We start from the raw sequence: 21,557 nt of genomic DNA, 5'->3' as shown, positions 1-21,557 counted from the left end.
GGCGAAGGTTACGAAACTTTGACTAGACGCCCCAAACACCACCCCCTTGCTATCAGTCGAAAAAGTTTTTAACTTGATTTAATGGGTTTTAATTGCCGGCGCTTGGCAACTTCTCAAGTGTGTTAATTAATTTGCCTGTTTCCGGACACTTCCGCAAATACCACCCCCTCGCCTGGGGGCTGGGGGCGGTAGGTGGTCCTTACCCCACACTAGCAGCACATGTATCTGGCAGATACATCAACTATCTTTGCATGCCTTGTCATCGCCAGGAGCAGAAGCCTGTCAGTCATACCCACACAAATTGTTATTTTCGTCTATACGATGCCCCGAAGGCCCCCGCAGGTAAATACCCAATATGTATATACACTGAGGAGAATCTATGTACGTGTATAGTCTTAATAAAACTGTCAATCAAGCGGCACAGCAGAGCGACCAGGCCGAAATGCCAACTAGAACGACATTTAGATAGAGCCAACAAGACTGTCAAAGGCTTTCCCAGCTGGCACCGAACCCAGGCGAACCCATCGCCAAAAGGCTGCCAAAGTTAAGCTCCACAAATTATGTCAATAAACAAAAAAATTATGGTGAATGTTCTGTAAAGTGACACGGGCAAAACAAATTATTCGCCCTGGCCATTTTCGATTTTTGCAATAAATTCGATTGCCTCTCGCCATATCCTTGCTACTAACAACCTTAGAAATTTGTTGATTGCAAACCAGATGTAGGATCTCCCTGGTAATTTTTTAGTTAAATTATAGAATTAAATTTAAATAAATTATCGTTTTTATTAGCAACATTAGAACTTATGGAACTAGGAACACAATTTTAAATATAATTGATATAATATTGCCATCGCCTTTATAAGAATAATAATTTGTTATAGAAAATTGTATTTTATTTCGTTCAGTTATGAGTGTAAATAAGAAAAACTTAAGTAGTGTAGATCTTCCTTTTTAATTCATTTAAAATGTTCGAGATATAATATCCATTCGGTAATATAATAATATATATTATTTTTTCTTATATGAATAATTATTTTTGGCTTACATTTGTTTCTTTTATCACATTCTCAGTGTTTCTGCTCCTTGTTAATTTAACTAAAAAATTTAGATATTTTTTTTTAATTATAAATTTAAATTTCAATATTAAGTAACCTTAGTATAATTTTCCAAAAAACACCAGCCATTCCTGGTGCACTTTCCCACCGAGAATTGCAAAACCTCTGCCGATCAATGGGTAAAAAGTCAACCTGTCACAAGGTCCAAGTCTGAGAGTTCGACTTCGAGGCCATTCGAGGGACTTCGACGAGGGGAAAGGGTGCGGGTGCCGCCCTTTGATTTGTTGTTTATGTCATTTGGCAAATTGATTTCATTTGAGGACACCTGACAGGAATGCACGCCTCCCCGATTTCCCGATGTTTGTTTAGCGTCAAGTGAAAGTTTTCTTTGTATTACTTTCCCATTCAATTGCCCAGGGGGCAGGGCCGGGGCTAAATGGCTTTTATTCAAATCCTTTAGTTTCCTTGCGGGTCTTTCAGTTGTCAGCAACATGTTGGTAGCAGCCAGGCTGACGCTAATTAGACACCCAGGCTGTGTGTGTGAGACCATCGATTCCTCTGGCTTATTAATGGCTGGCAGTAGGGATGGCACAGGCGATCGATAAGTATCGGAAATAAATCGAATTTGATTTTTAGCTCACTTTATTTTACCTCTTAGTTATCTACTTTAAAATAATGTGCTCTTTGATTTACAACTTAAGAAATATGCTGAAATTAAAGGTACTTTTAAAAAATAATAAAGAATTTATTATTGAAGATCTTGAAATAATGTTTTTTTGTTAAGCTAACAATGTCTAAAAAAGCTTGGGTATTTAAGTGATGAAATATAATTTAAAAATGCATAATTTTTAAAACAATATATTAAAATATGTCGTTATAATATATTAACATTTTAATAAATCCCTTTTTTTGATTAACGTTTTAGTGTGAGTTTTCATATTATTGATCAGTATTATCTAACTATATTTCCGATATACGTATTTAAAGCTGTAGTTAAAAAATAAATATTCATAATTATCTTGTAAATAAGAAAAAGACATACATATATCGAAAATATCGTCGATAAATGCCATGTTTTTGATATGTGTTGCTCCGATACTTCCGATCGCCTTTGCTTCTTGCAACCGATATGCATCCCTAGTTTTCCCAGTGCAGGGGCGCCGGGAAAGGGGGGACTAATTCACTTGGCAGACGTCGGCAAATAACAAAAGGCTACATTTTTGTACACCGGCAACATGTTGCCGGCAGGTTGTTGCTGCTGCTGCTGCCGCCGCTGCTCCTTTTTGTCGTCTTCATCTGGTTTTGCTGCCCTGCAGCGGCGGCATGTGAACAACACAATGTGTCATGTTGTTATTGTCGTTGTTGCTGCTGCTGTTGCTGTTGCTGTTGCTGCTGTTCACTTTGTTGTTGTTCGCGCAATCGATTTGTTGTTGGTGTTCAATTAATTGTACTCAAACTCAATGCCAATGTTGCCGGCTACTGTTGCCGCTGTGGATGTTGCATGTTGCATGTTGACCATGTTGCTGGCGCCAATCGAGGATCGTCGAGGCGAATTGAAAGCGACGGCGGCACTTCAGATAGCAAGAGGGACCAACTCCCCCCTGGAGTCGCCCCTCCTCAGATTAGCATCGGCATATCGGGCAGCCAACAACAAATTGCAATTTATATAGAGAAATAAATTTGTACTATTGCCGGATTCCCGGCCATTGTGGCCGGGTGGTCTTCAAAATGTTTGCTTAATTCCCAGATGTCCCGTCATTGTTTGGCTCTTTTTTAGTTTTGATTGCAGATTTGTCAAATATTGTAAAAACCTTTGGGTATTTTCGAGGATAAATAAATAACAATAGCTTACTAAACCATTTTTTAAGACTCTGATAGAAAAAAAAGCTAACTTGGTTTAAGAACAAAATTCTTGATTAAAGAAAATCCGTTCTTGATTTACTTTTAATCGTACGTATTTATTGCTCTTTTATGAAAAATTGCATTCATAGTATTAATATGAATTTACTAAAACCAAAATATCAATTATTTTCATATCTTCTTAATTCAAGAATAAAATTCTTAATTGAGGAGAAACCGTTTATTTATGAAAAATGGCACTCATAGTATTAATATGAATTTACAAAAACCAAAATATTACTTAATTTCATATCTTCTTGATTCAAGAACAACATTCTTAATTGAGGAGAAACCGTGTATATTTTCTTGATTTTAAAATTGTATTATTATTTCTGTTACAATTATTAGTATAATTCAATTTAAATTTACTAAAGCCCAAGTATTGAGTATAATTCCCAAGACTGACTTTTGATTTCCACTGATTTTGGTGGCCGGAACCCAAGATTTCTCGCCTCGAAGCAAACTTCAAAACCCCGAAAAAACCTCCAACCGAAGACTGCCCGCAAATGGAAGATGATTTTTAATTAGCCAGCAACAAGAGGTGCCAGACAAAGAAAATCCCGAAAAGGATGTCCAAAATCAAACAACAACAGCCACAACGGGGCATAAATGTGAGGGGGGCTTTCTCCGAAGTGGGTTCGGGGGGGCTAAAGTGCCCCAAAACGCTGGCGGCAAAATGAGGCGACGAAACACGAACCAAGACAAAATGCGCGGATTTCTGGAAACACCCTCAGACCGCCGCCCCCAAAGCCAGAAGACAACTTCATTTTTGTTGTTCCACAGTGTCTGCCGCAAGCAGGGGCGTCGGTGGGTTAAGGGCTGCTTTTCGAGAGGGGCAGGGGCTGGGGGTCATGCAAAAGTGTTAATGGCGGCTAATAAGGCGAGGCAAAAAGGACGAACGGCTGGCGGCACAAAGACAGAAAGGCGGAATGTCGCCGAATGACATTAACAAGCGTGATAACAAAAAACAAAACCAGAAAAACATAACAAAAAATACAACAAAAAAACTAACAAGATGAAGACGTTGCAAAAGGGCGTTAAAAAATAAGAAAGAACGAAGCTCCGGCGGGGTGGCCAAAGGGGCAGAAGGAGCGCCCGAAGAAGGTGTCAAAACAACAACATCTAGACACAACTCGAGGCCAACAAAGGACACAAAGCGGTCCTTTTTGTAGCGCCAAACACCACAGAACATGACCCACTCTGCTCTCACTGGGTTTGGAAATAACTTTATTACCTTATAATATTGAAATAATGCGAAGACATGTTTGTTTATTAAGAGGTTTCGAAAAAAAGCAAAGGTTATACCAAAATTACTCAATATATTGGAATAAGTTTTTATTTTAGTTATAAAGAGGTTTCCAAAAGAGCAAAGGTTATATACAAATTTTTCAATATATAAGAATAAGATTTTATTTTATTAAAAAAATTTTAAGACCATATCTTCATATCGAAATGCTTATGTTTTAAATAAAATTGAAAATTGCATCTTAACAAATGCAAATTATTTTTGTTATTTTAATGCAGAAAAAGGAAGAACCTTTAATTAATATAATTACTTTTGTATTTTACTCTAATTTCTTCTTCTGTTTCCTTACTATTTGTACCATTTCTTTTTCCAATACATTTTTTTGTTTATGAACATTATTATACTTATAACCATGGATTTAAGTCATAATGCATTTAAACAAAAAGTAATAAGTTTAGCATTTCTATCACTTATTTTTCCTATTAATTAAATTCAATTTTAAACCTGAATTAAAAATTATTATATATCTAATTGAACAGTTTTCGATTTTTTTTAAATTAATTCAATGGTTTGTAAACATTATTTAACCTTTGTCCCTGGATTAAAAATTATTATATTACATTAGTACAAATTTTCTAGCTCTTAAAGACTCATTAGTTTATTTAAGCCATAAAATCAGCCAGATATTTTCGCCTCTAGATGTCCGAGGACGAGAATCCTTTCTGAAGATGGGATGAGCCGGGGAGTTGTGGAATCCTCAAGGGAGTAAAGGGGGGCTGAGTGAAGTGTGGCAGCTTTAGACAGCTCCGGCTGCATAGTTTCAGTTGCCTCTAATTTAACGGCAGAGTAAGCCGAAAAATACGGCGAGCGGCGGCAGACAAAACATTTGGCAGCTGCCAAGACATCCTCAACAGCCATCCAAGAATCCCCGAGCCGACAGCCGGCGATTAAGAAGATAAATGATTATTTTGAGCAATGCCAAAATAATAGACACCGAAGGCTGCCAAGGAGGCCGGGCCTTAAATTTCTAATTAGATGCGATGCAAAATGCTTGCCGCTCCGCCAGCCACTTGCAGTTCGCTTATTGATTATTTTCCCTCATTTTCCGCCAAAAAGGTTCGCCTCCCCTCGGACATCGAAATGTATTTGAACCCGAACGAGAGCGACGCACTCCAGAAGTCAAAGACAAAATTCCAGAGGCCGTAGACCTGAAACCGGCTGCCCTTTTGCTGTATATATCAGTATCCGACAAACATATATACTTTCGTATTTTCATTGTCAAGGCTAAGCGCAGAGTGACGCCCTCAACACGCATTTGTATCCGCTAGCTACAGGCGCGAATCTTTGAGATACATTGGCTGAAAACCAAATACACTGCTGGCAGCAGTTACTTTGGATAGGTATTTCTAAAAAATGGATTTGTGTGAGAGTCTATTATAAAGCAAAAAATTAATTTAATTATTATTAATATTAAATATATTCAGAAATAAAAACCTTTTATAACAAGCAGTAGGTGTATGTAGAAATGTAATTATCAAATGTTTAAGGGAAACCAACTAAGTGAAAAATTGTTATCAGTTAATTAAAAATTTTAAAGAACCATACTTAGTAAATTACATTTACTGATTAAAGCTTAGTTCCATATAAAGTGTAGTAGGTGCCTCTACAAATATTATCATATACATTACAAGTCTGTATACATCATTGTTATTCTCCAAGCTCCAACAAAGTCGTGATACCCCCATAAAAGTTTGTCCCTGCAGGGTATTATCAAACACACATAAGAGTGCGTAGAGCATTGAACTTGGCCCAAGTTGAGTCAACTTTGTGCGTGTATCCAGCGGATACATTGAACCTGCGCAGCCCCCCTGCCCCGCCCTTTTCGGAGGCAGCCACCCCCCTGGGAGGCCAGAATAGTGAGACACTCGCCGCTAACGGCGCTTTCTTTTATGATTTTTAATTAATTTTTATGTGCCAGCACACGAACACACCGAGAGCGAAAACTAAAATAAAATAAAACCGAAAATCTTGTTAGCCAAAAATTAAAATTTAAGCAAATTTGATAGATAGTTAGATGGCTAGATAGATTTATAGAGACGAGCGCAGCTGCTCACTAAGGGGTTTGCAAAAAAAAAAAAAAAACAAAACGGAGTAGAGCAGGCAAGTCAATGAACCAAAAAAGGTCAAGATGTTTGCAAAAATCTTTTTTGCCCATCGCCAGCTTAATTTGCTTTTGGCAGGTTTTTAATTTCGGCTTGTCTTGCTTTCTATTTCCCTGCGTAGCATATTAGATCTAATGTTTCTGGTCGCAGATATCTGCTGAAAACTGCCCGAAAACCCTGCAGTGATAAATTATGGACAAAGTATTTCCCCATTTCGCTCTGTTTCAACGATTGTCGTATCAATTTGGCATCTGACTGCTGCTGGCCAAACCCAAAAATTTCCTTGTAATCACATCGCTTGATATATTTTCGAGCAACCCGGGTGTTGTGAAAGTCCGCTGCAGATCGTGCGATAATTGCACAAATATGGTTGTTTAACTTGTGGGCAAATTGTCGGGGCCAACAGCAAAACTAATAAGAGCATCCGCAAAATGGGAGCAATCTTTTCATTGTCCATCTTGATATGTATATATTTTTGTTTCACAAGTAATTTGATATTTTATAGCTTATTTAATACAACAAAGTTTAGTGAACATAACAAGTAAAAAATTTGTGCTAGTCAAATGGAATACATTTATTGTGAATTTGTTATTATACAACAAAAGCTTAATGAATATACCAAGCAATAAAAAATTGTTATAACTTAGTCCCTTGCATTAATCAAAATGATCCAATCACTCCGCAGTGATTACAAAAAAAAATGCTGCGTATATAAGGCTAACTAACATAAAATTAACAAGAAAGGAAGTTAACTTCGGCAAGCCGAAGATTGTATACCCTCGACTCGTCCAGTCACGTTGATCAAAAATATATACTTTATGGGGTCGGAAACGTCTTCTTCCCTGCGTTGCAAACTTCTGACTGAAATCATTATACCCTCTGCAAGGGTATAAAAATATACAACTAATACACATCCTAAGCTAAATGTATTATACATAACTTATATACTACTGAAAATAGAAAGAACATTATTGTGATTGCTGACAGATTAGTTTGTTTATATTAGCTCTGTCCGATTCAAAATACTTGGTATGGCTTAAGGGGTAACTAAGAATATTTAATTCACTAAGGTACTTACCTGAAGAAGTTTTCGATGACGCTCTGGAGTCTTGAATGGTGACTTCTCCATGTATATATATCCAGTAGTTTTTGCAAAAACTCCATACATGTACAGAGATCTGTCCAAAAGCACCAACACACACAATCATTCGCTGGAACTTCCGGTCAAATGGCTTTTCGAGTGACCATAGCATCCAATTTTACCTAGAATTAGAAAATATTTATTTTTATAAGTATTATCAATAACGTGGCCTATTGTAAAATTGATAAATATTACACAACAATTACATGTTTAAGGTTCTTTATACAACATTTAAAAGTTTTAAGTTGGATGTTGCATGTTATATGTTATATGTCACATGTTATATGTTATATGTCACATGTTATATGTTATATGTCACATGTTATATGTTATATGTCACATGTTATATGGTGTATGTTACATGTTGCACATTGAAAGTTGCTTTTAATATTTACTTATCACCTAAATAAGGTTCATACCTGGACAGGATCTCGACGCACTGCATCCTGGAGTCCAGGTCCACCTCCAGATATCCAATGGTCTGTCCAAGAGCACTAACACACACACACAAAGAATCGCCGGAACTTCCGGTCAACTGGTTTTGGGAGTGACCATAGCCCAATGGTCACTCATTATGAGCTAGAACTAATTGGGAATTATAAGCTCCCGCAGAAGAAATTAATTTGTAATTAACATTTTCAATGACGTGGCCATGGTAAAATGTAATTATTACTTAATAATTGCATTATACAGGTTACATGTACCAATGTACCATGTAACATGTCTAATGTTGTAGGTTGCATGTTTTATGTTGAATGTTACATGTTACATGTTGAATATAAAATCTTCCATTTTGCCCATTGAAAGTTTCTTAAGTTTACCTTAGGTTGTTAGTTGGATGTTTTGTGTTGAATGTTACATGTTTAATGTTAAAAGTTGAATGTTGAAATGTTGAATTTTGCCCATTGAATGTTGCTTGTGTTTAATTTAAGTGGTGACTACAAATATTTAATTTACCTTAAGTAACGTATACCTTAAAAACTCGCCTCTTCAAAAAATGAAAAACTATTTAAAAAATTACATTTTCTTGAAAGTGATCGGAATTGTTAGCTGAGGTTTGCTGTCCGCCATGATTTGGCCAAGCTACGATCAAAAATCCACCAAAAAATGAGTATTTTTCGCCAAAATCGAAATCCCAAAATATCCTGATGGACCCCCTTAAAATATGAAAAAAATTTTCAAAAATTAAATATTTCTTTAAGTAATGGAAATCGTTAGCAGAGGTCGCCAGCTGCTCAAAACAGTCGCTCTTTTTGCTGTACGCCATGATTTGGCCAAGCTACGATCGAAATTCTACCAAAAAGGAGTATTTTTCGCTAATATGGAATTCCCAAAGAATTGTGATGGACTCCCTTAAAAATATGAAAAAAATTTTCAAAAATTAAATTTTTCTATAAGTAATGGAAATCGTTAGAAGAGGTCGCCAACTGCTCAAAACAGTCGCTCTTTTTGCTGTACGCCAGGATTTGGCCAAGCTACGACCAAAAATCCACCAAAAATTGAGTATTTTTCGCCAAAATCGAAATCCCAAAAAATCCTGATGGACTGAGAAATAATCAACTTTAGTAAATAATTTTTTAATTTTATTTTACCACTAATTTTACGATCGTTCATATGGCAGCTTTATGATATTGTCGTCCGATTTAGATATAATTTAATTCCAAATTCAGAAATAACTAAAAAATGGGTTTCAGCCCGATAGCTTCAAAACTGTGAGACTAGTTTGCGTAGAAACGGACAGACAGACGGACAAGACTAGATCGACTCGTCTAGTGACGCTGATCAAAAATATATATACTTTTTGGAAACGTTTCCTTCACTGCGTTGTAAACTTTTGACTGAAATCATTATACCCTCTCTCTATTAACATAAATTAAAATGCATAAAATGTTAAAGACCATCTTGAACTATTAAAACTAACCTATCATTAAAATTATTAAATATTATTATCACCAGTGAAATAAAAAGTATATTTAATTTACCCGAACTATTAAGTAAAATAAAGTTGTAACTCCACAAAACAGTGCTATAGTTTTAGCTGAATAGACTGATGGACTTTATTGTTGGCCATATATTGTTTACGCAGCTTTTTCTTGTGGCTAAAAAAAGAAACCCGCATCCAAAAATACTTAAACTTGTTTTGTTGGTAGTTTGGCGATCGGCGTTCATTAAGCAGTCGTGGCCGAGCGGTTAAGGCGTCTGACTAGAAATCAGATTCCCTCTGGGAGCGTAGGTTCGAATCCTACCGGCTGCGGTTCAAACGAGTTTTTTTTAATTTCCACAAAAAGTACCCCTAGTTCCCTAAATATTTCTTGGCATTCAATGTCATAGAACAAAATATTTCTCAAAGCATATTGTTTCTCATATTCTTTAAAAATATATTTACAATGAAATACAATTGGTTAAATTTGATCAACTTATAGAATAGTTAGTAATATTAAGAAACTATAATCTCTTATATGCAGAAACAAAACACATTTTTTATATCTTTTTTCATTAAAATAAAAACAAATTCATTTTTTAAAAAAGAGTTATAGATCAATGTTATTTTTGAGGACCGCTAAACTCTGGAAATTTGACCGTATGTGTCAACCAAGCAGTCGTGGCCGAGCGGTTAAGGCGTCTGACTAGAAATCAGATTCCCTCTGGGAGCGTAGGTTCGAATCCTACCGACTGCGGTTCAAAATTTAATTATTTTTTTAATAATTAACTAACATTTTATTAAATATTTGTTAAATTTTTTAAGACCATTCAAAAATATTAAAAATTGTTATTGGTTTAAAAGAGCTTTAAGTTTATTGATTGTTTAATATTATCCTGTAGGTAGAGTTTACGAAAAAAAATTCTCTGAAATCGGACAACACGTACTATCAAAAAAAGTACAGCCAACTAGGATTCTAAATTTGTAAACGTTTTTTTAATTTAAAATGTTACTCACGTAGCTTTATTTAATATTTGTTCCTACACTTTTGCTCAGCTCTAAAGCTACAGTTTCAACAAAAAAAATACCACCAAATTGGCACTGTAATTAACCCCATATTGATTGAATCTTAAAGGCGTTAAGCTTGCCACCCGCTGAGGCTTGAACCCAACCGAAGTCGCCGAAAAACGGAGGAAGAATTGAGACTACAAGAATAACTTCAACTTAAAGAGGGGCAAGGAACTCTCGAGACCATTGAACCCGCCCCAAGAGGCAGTTGGGCCAAAAAAAGTAAAGTAAAGAAGAAAAAGGCCCCAGAAAACGCGCCGAGCGTTTGGCAGATGCTAAGTGAGTGATAGACAAGCAACAAGCGACGACAACTTGCGCAAATCGACGACACTAATCAGAGCAACGCATGATGCCCAAAAAAGTGCCAAAGCTACAGCTCTAGGAATAAAAGTTCATAATACCCTTACCGCAGATAAAAGAATATATTTCTTAAAATAAAAGTGCTTAATGAGCACTATGCTCTAGCATCTGTCAGAGTCAATTTGTAATTTAATAAAAGCTTATATTACTTGGAGAATTTATAATGAATTATTTTTAATTTGTAATTTTTAAAAAAGATTCTTGGCGAATATTTTCTTGAATCTCAAAATAAAAAGCAAGGAATTTCTATATTAACAAAAATGTATAATACATTTTTAAAATCATTGAATAATTAAATATTCTTTAAATTAATGTGATGCAACTATCTTGTTCCATTATCAACATGCTTTTAATAACAATTTTTTACTTCAACAACATACATTTTAAAAAATCTTAAACTACAGAGTTTTAAATATGGATTCCAGTAGACCAGCTTTTGTTTAATTAATTATTATTATTCCCCTATCTGAGTCCAGAACCAATTTTTAGTGCCCTCCACAAGGGTATAAAAACAGCTGGAAAAAAGGCAAACCTTAGATACGCAAATCTCTTGGGCTGATTTCGGTTTTTCGCTGGTTCGAGCGAGATAAACGACCATACAAACGCGAGACTTTGACCCAAATTCGGCCAAAAGCCTGCGTTGATTAATCGACTTTTAGCGCTGCCCATCGCACAGATACGGCTCGCGAAATAAACCGAAATAAAACACAGTGCAAAAAAACGAACAGAATTTGCACAGCTGCTCCTGAGCCGGCTAATTGAGGAAATCGAATGTAAAATTATGTGAGCGGCAGGCAGAAAAAAAATTCGCAAACGGCCGGCGAGCGGTGACGCATGCATCTAATTTATGTATCTGATAGATACACCGCGATACTTCAAACGAACGCCCCAAGTTTTGTTGACCTTCTTCGATCGCTTTTGGCCGCAGATTTTCACTTTTGGCCACGCCATTAATTTCTTCGCGGCGCCCACCAACAAAGCGGCTAATATGTCGAAATTGCTTCAGCTGCGAGCTCTGTTTTCCATTAATTCGATTGTATTTCTGCAACTCCCGATTCATCTTTCGAGGTTCGCGCGATACCTGGAAATTGTCACAATTCGAGCGGAGTTTCTTCTGTAATTATGCTGCAATCGCCAGTTGACAAATGTGGGGCACCGCTTTTATTTTGTATTTTTGGCCAAGGGACCCTGGGAAGCAAGCTCAAATTTCGAAGCATATATCTGAGCCAATTGAACTACCAAAGAGTTCACAACTTAATGAACTCTGCAAGCGTGTTATATTTGTGAACATACATTAACAAAAGAAAATTCACAAAATAAAGAACTCACTTCCCTATAAATAAAGAAATAATAATAAAGAAAAATGTATTCTCTATACAATTTTCCAGAATATTAGTTAAATTTAAGTGCATTTTCTTCATATTTATTTCACCAAAATGCATAACAACACCAATATTTTGCTAACTAACTAACTAACTTTTATAAACAACCCTTAATTTTTTTATGGAATTTTATTTTAATTTCTTTAAATTAATTTTCAAATTGTCTAGGGCAATCAGAGAAGTTAAAAGATATTCAGAGAGTTAGATATATGTTATAATCCTTATATTATTTTTTAGCATACAAGCTAAATTATTAATTTATTTTTGTGTTACCAAAATACTTAACAATACTCTTATTTTTTTAAAAGTAACAAACTAACTTTAACTAATATTAAGAAATGATAGAGGAGTAGAAGGTATAATACCTCACAATCCTAGTTTGTAATCACATTTATTTAGTCACACCGACCATTGAAAACTGGGCTCTATCCACTTAGCCAGCTATGTAAATAAAATATGGAATAAAGCCAGTGCTGTGCCCTCTCAATGGAGTCGGATATTACCCTCTGACCACGCTCCTTGAGTTAAGAATTAAACGCCTGCCCGCTGGCCACGCCCCCGAATGGCAGACTACAAAACTGACAAGTACGGGGGCTATGGGAACGACACGGCGCGGGTTAGGGTTTGGGCTGGGGTTAGGGTCTCGAATCGGGATCGGAATCGGGGGAGGAAATGGCGTATATGGTTAGCTGACTCAACTCGGCAAGTGAAAACGTTGAGAAATCATTTGCATAAAATAATTTTGCGTGTTTTGAGTAAATAAATTACCGAACAAGGAGGAAAGAAAGAGAACAACGGCGCAGAAGAAACCGATATGGCCACGGAATATATATAAATATAAATATATAGATACACTAGCTGACAGATACATTCGCACACACAAGCCCACACACTTGTCGATGCAGTTGCAAAACTTTTTTTCGAGCAGTCTGAATAAAGTTGTGCAGACAAAAGATAGAAATATATTTACAGGGCAAAAAAAATTAGCCAAAAATTTTGTTTTAATTTCAGATTCCCAAATTATATTTTGAAAATATATTTACTTGACATTCCAAGTCCCTTTATTTCATTTTAAGTTGTACGATATGCGATAAATAGTTTTTAAAAATAAAGGGCTTGCAAAAATCTTAGCTTTTAATATAGATTTCCTATTTTTTTATCCTGAAAAATAATATTATTTTGGTCCCCATTAATTTTAAATATTTTTTGGAAACCAATCTATTGATTTTTTCTCCCTGTTTACGGGGTTTATCTATCAAATGGCCAAGCCCCTGGATAAGTTAGCCGTAGTCCCCAGCTTTTGGCCCTGGTAACATGTCGTTGGGCAATTAATAACGGATTATGAGGCGACGACTCCCAAAGCGTTGACAATGCGGAAAAATAAAATAAACACAAGGGGGGAAACTCGTTGAAAACGGCAACGGGGTGTGGAAAACTGACGGCATCTTTGAGATGCACATCCAGAAAGGGAATATATACGAAAAAATAAAAGTAACGCGTATCTGTGCGCTACAAATGTATCTTTCATCATCATTGGGTCTCCGTCGCCCCATCTTTATTTCCCCGGGTTTTTCTCTTATAATTCTCCTTTGGCCCCGGCTTTGTCACGCCCCCCGCCCCCGTGACTCGTCCTTGCGCCAGGCTTTTAAGCTGATGAAAAGGAAAATTCCCGAGCATTCAAAGTCCAAAGTTTTCTTTCTTTCGAGACACCATCCCCATCCAGCCGAAACGCTCGCCGCCGATTTTCGCCTTTATTTTTTTGCGGATTTCTTGTGAAAAGCGTAAAAATTGCTGTAGATTAGCCAGTCGACGACATTGTTGGCTCTGTTTGAGTTTATAGACATCTCATATGAGAGTCGGGCATTATTCGGTCAGGCCCTTGGAGGAGTCGTCTTTCCGGGCATGGGAGGCCACCGAGGGATCAGGGATGGATTAGGAAATTCGCAGGCATCTTTATGCGGAAAATAGCTTAAAGGGCGCCAGAATTGAAGACCGAAATAAAATTTCATTCACCATATGTCATCGCATTTATTAAATACCATCAATTATTTCTAGATGATGGTTTTAAATAATTTTTAAAAACCTAAAAATAGTAATATAATATTTATTAAAACCTTATAAATTATAGATCCAATTTGCAAAAAGGCTTAAAAAATTTACTTTTGATTGAGAAGAATGAGTTAAAAAATTTAAAGAAAAAAGATTTAAAGAAAATTCCTTATTTTATAATAAATACCGAAATAATCACGTAAGATAAATATCTTCTAATGTCACAAAGCGCAACAAATAAGTTCATATTTTACAAAGAACGATAAATTAAATATGTTACTAAATAATTTAGAAATACAGATACATTTTACTTATATCTAAGTACCTCAAAAAACCACCTTTGTCTTCCCAGTTCCTGCAATATTATTTGAACTCCTCGAGGTTTTTAAGGCCACCTGAGATATGCTGCCAAAAAACCTTGTGCATAATTCTATAAATTATAAAATACAACAAACTCGGATGACAACAACTGCAGAGGGAATGCCTCAGCTCGGGGCCCCCTTTTCCCATCGGAAAATTCTATTACACTTTTCATTTCTTTTTTTTTGCTGTTTTTTTTTTGTTTCGCCCATCTCCTGGCCCCTCGCTTTTTTCACTCACATTTTTATGTGCGTCTTGTGATTTTTTCACAATTTTCCGTTGTTACTCCCCTTTTTTTGTGCATTTTTATTTTCGTTATTTTGTTGCTGTTGTTGGGCTCTCAAGTGCAATATGCAGGCCTCCCTTGGCCGAAAGCCCCTGGCCCATCTGTTTTTTAGTATCCTTTGGCTTGGCTTCGGCTCCTTCATGTATTTTTTATCTAAATGCCCCAAAGGCATTCTTCTGCAGCATAGACAAAGTCGCCTGCTACTCCTTCGAAACAACAAAAAAAAAAATGCAAAAAAATACACACAAAATAATAATAATAAAAAAGAGGGAGGGAATAAGGAGAAAATAACGCAGTGTTTTTTCTGGCTTTTTGTTTTGTATTTTTGTGACTTGCAGCAGAAGTTGGCAGCAGAAGAAGGCAAAAGTCATGCGCCAGAGAGCTCCTGAAGGACGCATCAAGGAGACAGTTGCCAGTTGTTGCAGCGACCCCCCTTCGCCGCCCGCCCCTGGCCGCTTCATCATCATTAGCGCCCTCCCAGAAAAAAGCCAAAAAAGCGTAGGAAATGTAAAAAACAAAATGCAGCGCTCACAAAAGAAAAGAAACGCCGAAAATATGCTTAGGGTTAAGTGTTCCCGTTAGAGGAAGCCAGCTGCCTGCGACCCTGAGCCCTGAGCCCTGATCCCTGATCCCCTAACCCTTAACCCTTGACTTGGCGCGCCCTCGCAATTGTCAAGGCCCTAATCCCGAGGAGGTCCTGGATAACGGTGCACCGCGATATATGGGATACATGCGAGGCGGCGCGACCCATTGTTGCCCGAAAAACGGCCTCGCACACAAAAACCTTTGACAGCTCGTCGAATGCGAACTGGAGGTTCCCTACAAACAAAATTAATACCAAGACAAACATACACTATAAGATTTTTTAAAAATTTCTTGAATTAAAAAAAAAAGTTTATGAATTATTATAGGTGTAGATTATGATAAAGCGAAACATTGCACTTTATAATGATACTGTTTATACGTTTTTTTGGTTATTAAAATTTTTATACAAATTTCAAAAAGATAAGAACTATAATTTTAAAGTTTACTAAGTAGAAAAAAAATTTTTGTATGGGAACTAACGATTTAACATAAGTCCTATTCCCTATTGTATAAAATTATAAATGTGAATGCTTTTAATATATACGTTTATATACACGTTTTTATTTATTTTAAATCATAATTAATTTTTTTTTTTTTTTAGCTTTTCATATAGAATAATTAAATTGTTAAAAATATTGATATCAGTCTTTATTTAGTACAAAATCCAATTCCAAATTGTATAAAATTATAAATAAATAAGTTTACAAAAATAAAATGTTTAAAAATATTATTAATATAATCAAATCCAATCCAAAAAATTAAGCTGGTTAAAAAAATACCAAAAAATGTCCAGGTAAATTAAAAGCAAAATAAACCAAGTTCGCATTAACATTTTATGTAAACAATTTCCCAAAGTCCCTTAAGTATCAGTTTATTTTCCACTCATCGGAGAGGGTATAAGACAACATATCCCATGCAATTCAAGCCGAAATCGCCCCCAAAAAGCGTCAAGGAGGCGGCCTGCAGTTCAATGCACCTACAACATCTAAACCCAAAAAAGGACACAAATAACCGGCAGCCGAAGAAAACAAAAATAAGCAGGGAAGGCCCACACAAACACTCCGGCACACACTCGCACACACTGATGTGTGTTATTTATTGCGACACAAAGGACTCGCGCAGGGAGACAGACGTTCAATGTCCTGCAGCCTGCAAACGGGCTAATAAAATGTGACGAGCGTAACGCAGAACGCAGCGCGAATCGAGGACTTTTTCTTTTCTTTTGCTTTTTTCTCTCCGCTGCAGGACACATGCCACACACAGATACGCCAACACACACACACACACATACACACACAGGACGCAGGACATTGACACCCGAAAATGGAATGGCATGAAAATAAAAGCCGGCGAGCCGAAAAGTCCGAAGCCCTACGAAGACGCCGAAACTGCCGACGCGCCGGCGAAGCCCAAAAAGCCAATGGCCCTCCGCAGGATGCGCCCAGGATCCGGGATCCTGCACCGCGAAAATGATTTATTGACATCGACTTGTTGGGTTGAGTCATCGTGACAGGAAATTTCAAAAGCAGAATGCATAAGTATATGCTAAAAAATATTTTTTAAAATGTTAATGCTAATGAACTTACGAATTTTTACTTAAGTTTAAAATACGGGATTTAAAAACATATTTTCAAAGACAATTTTTATTAATTCAATAATAATAATAAATAAGTACACCTTCAAAACTGACAACACATTTTTTATTAAAATGTAGTTTTTGTGTAAGATTCCTTGATATGATTAAAGATCTTAACAAATAATGTTCTTTAATATTTTAAACAAAATGTAAATGTAAAATAGAGAAATCAAGCCAATATTTTTTTTATTCAATAATATATTTTTCAAATAATTTAATAAATAATTAAACCTTCAGAACTGATTCCTTAAAAAAAATAAATTATTTAAAATCAGTTTATGCATATGATTTTTTTGATAATTAAATAACTTGTTGTTGAAAAATTAAAAAAGAAGGTTTTGAAAATATTTTATAAAAATTTAAATAACTAACTTTCAAAACTGAATGACTTTTAGGATAAGATTTCTAGATTTTATGGGACATACATTATATTTATTAGAAACATCCCATAGTATTTTATTTTTAATAATCTATGCTTGTAGCCAATCAACTAAATAATTTCTTTCTCTGCACCGGCACGTGTGCGTGTCCATACACACTGACGCACATACACACAGCAAGGCGAGTGTGAGTCCTGGAGTCCTGGGAGTCCTGCTGGATTATCCCTAACGTCATCGGGGTGCATTGAACTCCTTTCAACCTTCGGTTCGGTGCCTCGGCTTCTTTTGCCACTGGGCGCAAATCAAAATGCGCCGAGTTCTGCGTCTTGGGCACGGGGTCCATGGTTCGGGGTCCTTCGCCTTGCAGCGCCAACAGCTGATGTCCTGACATCCCGGGCATTGCGTATACGCAGTGGTGTCCCCTCGAGTCCCCTGCCCGATCCACTTTTCGCCAGCGGCCAAAGTTCGTTGAACGTTTTCGAGTGTCGACTTGTGTGCTTTTATTTCTGTTGATTCTCTTCAAATTTTCGCCTGATGTTTGCGGCATCTTGAGTTCGAATTTTGCTCCCTCGATGGGGCAACATGTTGCTGGCAACACTCAAGGATCAAGAATGTATCAAAGCGAATTCTTTGGATATGTGCTTCCAAACTAGATTTTACTTTTATTATTTTATAAAATATGTAAAGGAGAATCAGTTATTCACAAAGTTCAAATTAATGCAGATTTTACATTCAATATTTTATTTATTTATCTAGCAAGGTAAATAAATATCAAAAAATTAAATATAAATTATTCACATATTTTTTAGATTTGTAATTAGTAGTGCTAGTACTGTATTAAAATTAAAACTCTAAAAGCTGTAATAATTTAATTATTTTTACTTTTTCTCGCACCGAATGCAATAATTTTCAAATTCTAAAAAAAAGTCTAAGTAAATTTAAAATTATAAAAATAAAGCACACTATTTTTTATTAATTTAAGTAGGCTTTTTTCTAAAATTCCCTATTAATTTGCAATGTTTTTTTGTGGCCATAAGAACCGCGCCGTGTCAGCCCATCAAAGATGGGGCAATCGGCGGCATCAAGGCCCAAAGTCGGAATCGGAATTGGGATCGGAGTCGGAGTCGGAGTCGGTGTCGGAGTCTCAACTTGAGATGGAGATGGAGCTGGAGTTGGACAAACGACCACCAGAACGGAGACATGCAAATAATCCTCATATGTGTGCTGTGTGTCGCTTGGTTGAGCATTGTTAAGATCGGTATCGGGCCGAAAGAAGGGGGACACGGGCGGGGGAACTGGGTATCCCATTCATGGCAGAAGTCGGCTGAATAAAGCAGTCAGCTACGAGTTGGCAATACATTTTCCGCCAAAACACCGCCCACCGCCGCCTGGCCGGCAATCTAGTTTGGCTGCACTTAATTTCAGCGCTTAACAGACAATTAAAATCCAATTAATTCTGACGTTTATTATGCTAAGCCGACTGTGGGCCCTCGGATCTCTGGCGGACCTCGGACCCCGGGCCCCGGACCGCCGAGCTCCACATAAATTGCAGCCTCGTCCTCCACTTTGTAGACCAGCTTGTTCCTCCGCGTGTCGTTCTCGTTTTCTAAAAACTTGCTCCTCCGTCTGCTCGCTGACAAAAAAATATATATGCATTGCTTTTGCAACTAGCAACAACAGCAGCAAAAACACCAGTGAAAACACGGGGAAAAATTACACTTACATATTTTGTACAATGAAATAAAGGCAACTATAATAATATAACTAAATTTTTGAAATGTCTTATAGCGTCACAAAGTACTGTAAGCCTCCGAATCTTAAAAAAAAAATATTTATAAAATGTGGTAAAAACTGTTACTTTAGCAAGTGAATAAGTCTTTACAAGCCTTAAATATAAGAAATTATAATAATATAAAAAAAACATTTTTTAAAAGTATTATAACATCAAGAATAATTATAAAATGTGGTAACAAATTGGCAATTCTATCTGCTATACACTGAACATAATTTATAAAAATGTACCAGCAAATATTATACTATACTAATATAAACAAAAAAATAAATAGAACATGGAAAAAGCAATTATAATTACATTATAAAGCTCCCCTTAAGTATCATAACATCACAAAGTACTGTAAGTCTTGTCGAAAATCCAAAAATGATAGTCCGAAATTTTTCCGAGTGCATCATCTACCAACAAGAGCCAGCGGACAAAGTTGGGCTTCTCGTGGTGGCAGCCACATGTTGATTCGTCCATGGACGACCCATGTAAAAGTCCAATAAATCTTTCAATTGGCTATGCCAATTGGTTGGGACTGCTGCTTACCTTGGGCAACACAAAAGGGTAACGCCGGGGTTTCCCACAGGATTATTTTACAGCAATTACGAAATACACTTAAGAAAATATTTAAAAAAAAACAGTGTACGCTACGACCGTGACAGGACTCGAACCTGCAATCTTCGGATCCGAAGTCCGACGCCTTATCCATTAGGCCACACGGTCAGTTACGCAAGCCCCACCCCAAGTTGCCCCCAAAAGTGAGAACGAAACTCATTATCGCAGGAAATAGTTTGTCGCACAACTGATAATCAACTATAATATATGCTTTTATTAAAGACTATATAATACTGGCACCTTATAAACTTTTTCTAGACGTTGCCTTGAGTAAGAGTACTCAGTAAATCAACCTTTAAATGTATTTAATTTCTGAAAACAGCCAGGAAAAAATCCATAATGCCTAATGCCGAGGTGCATACCTACTTACAATACAAGTCTGTGAGTTCGGACATGTATTTAATTCCCAAAAAAGTGTCCACATCAATGGCAGTGCGAGCAGGGGCGCTGAAGTCTGAGGTCTGGAGTCTAAAGTCTGAAAACAAGTCCAGGGGGACACCCTGGGGCACAAACCGCAATGATAAGCAAAAACAGCAGCGGCAACAGCAACGCCAATGTTGCGAAAGGACCAAAGACCAACGACACCAGACAGGACACATTTCGAGCCTTTTGCTGGGGGGAGAAGGGTCGATATACGCACACAGCGCCGCCAGACGGAAGGACAAACGAAAGTAAAGGAAAGCCAGCCGAAAAAAAGAATTTTATACAAAAATAAATGCCGAGAAACAGACCGAAAAAAGGTTGCCGAGGGTTCAACGAACCCGTCAACGGCAAATGTAAATAATTTTGTGCGTGTCTGCTGGTGTTGGTGTGTATCTGTGCGAGGTCTACGCAACGCCAGACGAATGACTAAGGCACACAAAATAGATGCGGCGCTTAAATGTGAAATTATATTAAACTGCGGAATTTCCAAGGAATTTAAGTGGTTGTACGAGATTCATTAGACAGGAAATTATTTGTCCAGCAAAGTCCAGTGGTGAACAAATAAACGACTTACAACTTAAAAAGCACTGGAAATAATTAAAACAAAAATAATAAAAAGAATCCCTTCGCAGCCGGTAGGATTCGAACCTACGCTCCCAGAGGGAATCTGATTTCGAGTCAGACGCCTTAACCACTCGGCCACGACTGCTTGTTGCGGATCGAATGCCCAACAATCTTCCGCACATTTTGCAAATTTCGAGGTCCAAAGGTTATCTACCTTATAACTATAATTTGTTGGTTAAACTATGAAACAGATTTCTCGAAAATATGAATTGTCTTATTGAAAAGAAACATACCATTCAGAAAAGAAACTACAGTAGGTTTTAACAGGCTACTTGTCTACAATGATTGTAAAAGAATAGAACCCCTTCACCAGTTATTAATTTTTAAGACAGAAACTTACCTGTAAAAGTGGCAGTAGAGGTTATGAATTTTACAAGTAAATAAAATTCAATATTAAACAAATCTATTAGTACCTTTTTAGACATCATAATAGAAAAAAAAACTATAGAAATTATAATTTAAATCAAAGTTGTTAATTATATTTAATAGAAATAAAAAAAATTACAATAAACAAAAATAAAAAAGAAGTTAATATCAGAAAAAAAATTAATTTCATACGCAGCCGGTAGGATTCGAACCTACG

The 21,557-nt window shown here is 36.5% G+C and overlaps 1 long non-coding RNA gene and 5 other non-coding genes across 6 annotated transcripts in view; 2 read left to right on the top strand and 4 right to left on the bottom strand.

The window, feature by feature from the left end:
• Nucleotides 1–1,969: 1,969 nt before the first annotated feature.
• LOC127010925 (uncharacterized) lies at nt 1,970–8,029 on the bottom strand. Its single transcript, XR_007763837.1, has 3 exons — nt 7,925–8,029; nt 7,443–7,627; nt 1,970–2,868 (listed from the first exon to the last, which is right to left on the bottom strand). It is a non-coding gene; the product is annotated as an uncharacterized LOC127010925 (long non-coding RNA).
• Nucleotides 8,030–9,677: 1,648 nt separating this feature from the next.
• On the top strand, nt 9,678–9,759 carry Trnas-aga (transfer RNA serine (anticodon AGA)). Its single transcript has one exon. It is a non-coding gene; the product is annotated as a tRNA-Ser (tRNA).
• Nucleotides 9,760–10,101: 342 nt separating this feature from the next.
• Trnas-aga (transfer RNA serine (anticodon AGA)) lies at nt 10,102–10,183 on the top strand. Its single transcript has one exon. It is a non-coding gene; the product is annotated as a tRNA-Ser (tRNA).
• Nucleotides 10,184–19,962: 9,779 nt separating this feature from the next.
• On the bottom strand, nt 19,963–20,035 carry Trnar-ucg (transfer RNA arginine (anticodon UCG)). Its single transcript has one exon. It is a non-coding gene; the product is annotated as a tRNA-Arg (tRNA).
• A 942-nt stretch (nt 20,036–20,977) lies between these two features.
• Nucleotides 20,978–21,059, bottom strand: Trnas-cga (transfer RNA serine (anticodon CGA)). Its single transcript has one exon. It is a non-coding gene; the product is annotated as a tRNA-Ser (tRNA).
• Nucleotides 21,060–21,531: 472 nt separating this feature from the next.
• Trnas-cga (transfer RNA serine (anticodon CGA)) overlaps nt 21,532–21,557 on the bottom strand; it is an 82-nt gene continuing 56 nt past the window's right edge. Inside the window, exon 1 of the tRNA in view lies at nt 21,532–21,557. This exon is cut by the window's right edge and continues 56 nt beyond it. This is a non-coding gene — a tRNA (tRNA-Ser).

This window comes from Drosophila biarmipes, chromosome X (genome assembly GCF_025231255.1).
Source record: "Drosophila biarmipes strain raj3 chromosome X, RU_DBia_V1.1, whole genome shotgun sequence".
Taxonomy (NCBI): Eukaryota; Metazoa; Arthropoda; class Insecta; order Diptera; family Drosophilidae; genus Drosophila; species Drosophila biarmipes.
This window is presented reverse-complemented; position numbering and strand designations above follow the sequence as displayed.